The sequence below is a fragment of the Eptesicus fuscus genome, chromosome 8 (genome assembly GCF_027574615.1).
Source record: "Eptesicus fuscus isolate TK198812 chromosome 8, DD_ASM_mEF_20220401, whole genome shotgun sequence".
Classification (NCBI taxonomy): domain Eukaryota; kingdom Metazoa; phylum Chordata; class Mammalia; order Chiroptera; family Vespertilionidae; genus Eptesicus; species Eptesicus fuscus.
In genome coordinates this window covers 24,138,493-24,144,023 of record NC_072480.1, presented here as the reverse complement: position 1 = coordinate 24,144,023, position 5,531 = coordinate 24,138,493, and the positions used below count along the sequence as shown (strand labels likewise).

Sequence of the window (5,531 nt, the reverse complement as noted above, 5' to 3'; positions counted from 1 at the left end):
AAACTCAAGAGCAGCCTTCTCAGAGGTGCACACAGCCATTATTGTGGGATATGGAAAACAAGGCCTTCTTAGGGAGGGGTGGATAGGAAATCAAAGCTTGTCTGCACCAACCTGAGACCCTGCCCCATCCAAGCCAAGCACAGAAGCCCTCCCACTGGCTAGCTTTCTCATTCGGGAGAAAAACAAAACCTCCCGACCACACTGATATCCAGCTCTGGTCGGGGAGAAGCCGGCCTGTCTGGCAACAGGCGAAACTTGAGAGCAGTCTTCTCAGAGGTGTGCACAGCCATCACCTGAGACATTAGGGCGGGGCTGACGGGAAACCAAAGCTTGTCTGCACCACCCTGAGACTCTGCCCCATCCAAGCTGAGCACAGAAGCCCTCCCAGCAGAGACACTGCTGATACTCACAGCCAATTAGCTTGGAGATCAACTCCCCCCAGTGATACCAACAACAAGCAAGGCTTAACTACAACAAGACTGCACATACAGCCCACAAAGTGGTGCACCATGAGGATCCACCACAGGTAACTGGGGAGGCTGAGCTACTGGGCTCTGCTAAGACACCTAACACACAAAGCCACTCTATCAACTCAGGGAAGCAGCTAAAATGTGGAGACAAAGAGGCAGGCCACAATTAAAGGAAATGGAGGAAAACAAAAGACTGGATATAGAGTTCAAAACCACGGTTATAAGGTTTTTCAAGAATTTCCTAGAAAAGGCTGATAAATTAAACGAGAACCTTGAGGACATGAAAAGGGATCAACTAGAAATAAAGCATACACTGACTGAAATAAAAAATATTATACAGAGACCTAAAAGCAAACTAGAGGATCACAAGAATCAAGTCAAAGATTTGGAATACCAAGAAGCAAAAAACACTCCTCTCAAAAAGCAAAAAGCAAAAAGAATATAAAAAGTTGAAGATAGTGTAAGAAGCCTCTGGGACAACTTCAAGCGTACCAGCATAAGAATTATGGGGGTCCCAGAAGAAGAGAGAGAGCAAGATACTGAAAACCTATTTGAAGAAATAGTGACAGAAAACTTCCCCCACCTAATGAAAGAAATAGACTTACAAGTCCAGGAAGCACACAGAACCCCAAACAAAAGGAATCGAAAGAGGACCACACCAAGACACATCATAATTAAAATACCAAGGGCAAAAGACAAAGAGAGATTATTAAAAGCAGCAAGAGAAAAACAGTTAGTTACCTATAAGGGAGCACCCATACAATTGTCAGATGATTTCTGAACAGAAACTATGCAGGCCAGATGGGAATGGCAAGAAATATTCAAAGTGATGAATTGCAAGAACCTACAACCATGATTACTCTACCCAGCAAAGCTATCATTCAGAATTGAAGGCCAGATAAAGAGCTTCACAAATAAGAAAAAGCTAAAGGAGTTCATCACCACCAAATCAGAATTACATGAAATGCTGAAGGGTATTCTTTAAGAAGAGGAAGAAGAAGATAAAGATAAAAATTATGAACAACAAATAGGTAACTATCAACAAGTGAATCTAAAAATCAAGGGAATAAAAAATCTGATGAACAGAATAAACTGGTGAATATAATAGAATCAGGGGCATAGAAAGGGAGTGGACTGACAATTCTCGGGGAAAAGGGGAGTGGGGGGTGCGGGAAGAGACTGAACAAAAAGCATACACCTATGGATGAGGACAGTGGGGGGGAGGTGGTAAGGGCAGAGGGTCGGGTGGGAACCTGGTGGAGGGGAGCTATGGGGGGAAAAAAGAGGAACAATTGTAATAATCTGAACAATAAAGATTTATTAAACTAGGGAGAAAAAAAAGAAAATGAAGCTTAGTAGGCCCTTAAGACCACTATCACACTTACTGTTATAAAATGTAAGTGAAATTGCTAATGAATGGGATTTTCTGGTTAATAGCAAAAAAAAAAAAAAAGTTTGCTATAAAATTAAAATTCAGAATCTAAAAATAAGTAAATAGTACACATTTTCCTTATATATGTTTCAATATGCAACTCCAAGAAATATATTTTCTCACATAATTAAAATGCTATTATGACATCCAATAAAATTTTCAATAATGAAAAAAAAAAGAAAAGAGAAAGAGACCCGAGATTGAACTTTGATAAATACAAGTACCATGATAGTTTCTGTGTTGAATATAGATAGGCAGAGAGCCAAAGAAATACTTTAAATACATATATTCAATAAATTGGTGAAATGGAACTTTATGTAATTCTGACTTTCTCTGGCTTTTTCTTGTTTGGCCCATCACTTACGGGAAATGTCAAGTGATTCTGAAGACCACCTGGAGTTGCCTTAACTTCAATCCCCAGAGAAGCCTCAAAGGTCAAGTATCATCTCCTACTGCTTCTCAGATTCCTTTACATCCCATTAAGTTCCTCGTTAATCTTCCCCAGTCTTGTACGATTCACACGTGCCCGTGCTCTCGTTAGAAACGACACACTTTCTTTCAGCTTTGGAAACTGAGCTTTTCCTCACAGACTCAGATGCATCATCTCACATTTTAAAGGTGGATTTAAACATATGAAAGCTATACAGATTAGAGCAGCTTTTATAAAAATTCCCCGAAAGCACGTTATATAGCAATAATGTACACTATCTTTAAAAATATATGAATTTAAATTTAAAAAATAAAGTAAGCAATAATTTTAAGTAAATTTAGAGATATATATTAATCCTGATATTATAGTACTTAAAAATCCATGCACACATATGAATGCATACATATAGAAATCTAATCACACACATATACACATTGTGTGTGTTGATTACTGGTAGTAGCTCAACAAAAATAATAAAAGCTTTTATTGAGATCTTACTGTATGCCAAGGATGAACTGAATCACTCCAAAAATTAGCTTCTTTATCCTCCCAATAACCCTGTGAGGTAGATAATATAATTTTAACATTTTTACATTTTTTAATTACTGCTTTATATAGTTAACATAAATGAAATCTCAATGGATATGTAAAATAAACCAAAATCTTACTCTCACTTTAATTTGAGAAATTATTTATTAGTACTGTTTATCTGCTAGTCAGTGTGCCACATGCTTAAATAAAGTGCCTTATGAGGAGATGCATTGTTGCAATTATGGACATGAAAAGAGCGGCTTGTCCCCAGCTAAATCCCAATCCTCATGCTAGAATACAGAAAACAATTTGCAGAATTTTGCAAAGGGAGATTTTCAGCTTTATTCAAAAACAACAACAACAAAAACAAAAACAAAAAATAACCAGTTATCTATGGCGCACCATTATTTTTCATTATGTTTCTGTTTCTTTTCCTTGCTTTTACTGAGAACTTGGCCCTATCATTTCCATTTCAAATATGCTCTGGTTCACTTCAAAATGGAATAAAGAGATGCATAGAATCCTTCAAATGTCTTTGCTATTCCCCAAGACATGCTCTTAATTCCTGTTTAAGTTTAAAAGCCTCATATCTTTGGAAAAAGGAAGGAAGGAAGGAAGGAAGGAAGGAAGGAAGGAAGGAAGGAAGGAAGGGAGGGAGGGAGGGAGGGAGGGAGGGAGGGAGGGAGGGAGGGAGGGAGGGAGGGAGGGAGGGAAGAAGGGAGGAAGGGAGGGAGGGAGGGAGGGAGGGAGGGAGGGAGGGAGGGAGGCAGAGAGAAAGAGGAAGGAAGGAAGGAAGGAAGGAAGGAAGGAAAGAAAGAAGAAAGAAAGAAAGAAAGAAAGAAAGAAAGAAAGAGAGAGAGAGAGAGAGAGAGAGAGAGAGAGAGAGAGAGAAAGAAAGAAAGAAAGAAAGAAAGAAAGAAAGAAAGAAAGAAAGAAAGAAAGAAAGAAAGAAAGAAAGAAAGAAAGAAAGAAAGAAAGAAAGAAAGAAAGAGAAAGGATGTGAGGCCTGGGGGGCCTGGGGTGAGCTCTACCTGCCTGCAGCTAAAATGGCTCAGGCCCAGGCTGGGAGTGGAGGAAGGATGCCAAGGCCAGATCCTGGGCCACTGATATTGGGGTCACCAGGGAATCTTTCAGGAATCTTCACTGTGAGGACCTGATGGGGTTGCTGAAGGTAAAGCCCACATAAATGTGGGGCCCCCCTGAACCATAACCTGTAGTTTGTCACTTTCACATTAGCCCACACACAGCCTCCCTCACCAGTTTATGGATCCAGCAACTTCTGCTCCAAGAAACTGAAAATAGCCTTCAGCTATGCTAAATCTGGAACAGAAGTATCATAGTTTGTTATTTCTGTTATGGATGGTTTTTCACATCTGCGAGCTAGACAATTTTGCTTTGTGTTTACATATTTCAACTTCAGTGAAGTGACTGAGTTGCTTAAGAATTTGCTCCTCCAAATTGAGGTCTGGATCCCATAACCATACCTCCCCCCAATTCTATCTCTGTTTCACTCAAACTCCAAGTCCAGTATTAGAGTCATACTTCAAAGCAAACAAAATTGTGATGTGATAGACAACCATATTGAAGATCCAGAAAAAGGCAATGGCAAATACTCTTATGATTTGTTAATAAAGTTATCAGGAACTGCGAGACTTGGACAGAAACATGCCTTTTAGTAATCACAAAGATTTGCCAGACACAAGGAATGTAGCAGGTAAAGTCTTACCACAGTGATCTGCCAGTCACTGGTATTGTTTGCTTCTACAATGAAGCAGTTATTGACCCTTCTGGATCAGGGACCCAAACCAAAGTCCTTCTGTCCAATGCTGTTCTCGCCAATAGAAGGACAATAATTTCAGAGCAGAAACTTTATTCTTTGATCAAGGACTGGAGAAGGGTGAGCTCATGCTCTCAACTGGGAAGGAGCTTCTGTATTTACAGGTTGTGGGGTGGGGTGATTAAATTCTTTTAGGCATGTGTAGTCATTCTTCTGTTGCACTCAGCCCTTTTGTGCAGGGTCCTTTTTGCACAGGATGCCCCATTGCCATCTTAGTTTTTGCGCTTGGCACCTTGGTCTTTGTGCTCAGGAATCTTTTTCAGTTCCTGTAAGCAGGCACAGCTCAAGACATAGTTTAGGTATTGAGAAACTATAGAATCTTTTGGATGATGGCCCAGTGACAAAGCTTTGTCTTCTTTGCTTAGGACAGTGCACAGAATCACAGACCACACACCTGCACAACATCTCCCTAAAACTATCTTCGTGGAAAATGATAGTGATTTAAATTATTTGATAAGGGACCTAGATAACTTCCAAAAACACCTCGCTGGAAATATTGAAGTAATAAGAAATGCAAAGCGTGAGGGATTGATTCCAGGAAAAATGATTAGAGCAACCCATGCTGAAGAAGTCCCAGAGTTCCTGCACAGCACTGTGAAGTGAATGTGACATGGCTCAGCCCTTGCTAGCTCAGCTGCCATCAGGAGGACCCCACACCCCAGTTGCCATTGATGGGTACCATCAATGCAGACAGTCACCGACAGCTCCTCCCCTATGGTACAGGGAGGACTCAGCTTGGGGTTGCACTTTAAATGAGGTCTCTGTCCCCTTTCTAAGCTAGTAGGACCAGAATAAACTACAGCACCAATAAAATCAAGGATTGTTTGCCAT

The 5,531-nt window shown here is 40.3% G+C and overlaps 1 pseudogene; it reads left to right on the top strand.

Moving 5' to 3' along the window:
- The first annotated feature begins 509 nt into the window (after window positions 1–509).
- Window positions 510–5,303, top strand: LOC129150091 (polypeptide N-acetylgalactosaminyltransferase 11-like; annotated as a pseudogene).
- Window positions 5,304–5,531: the final 228 nt, after the last annotated feature.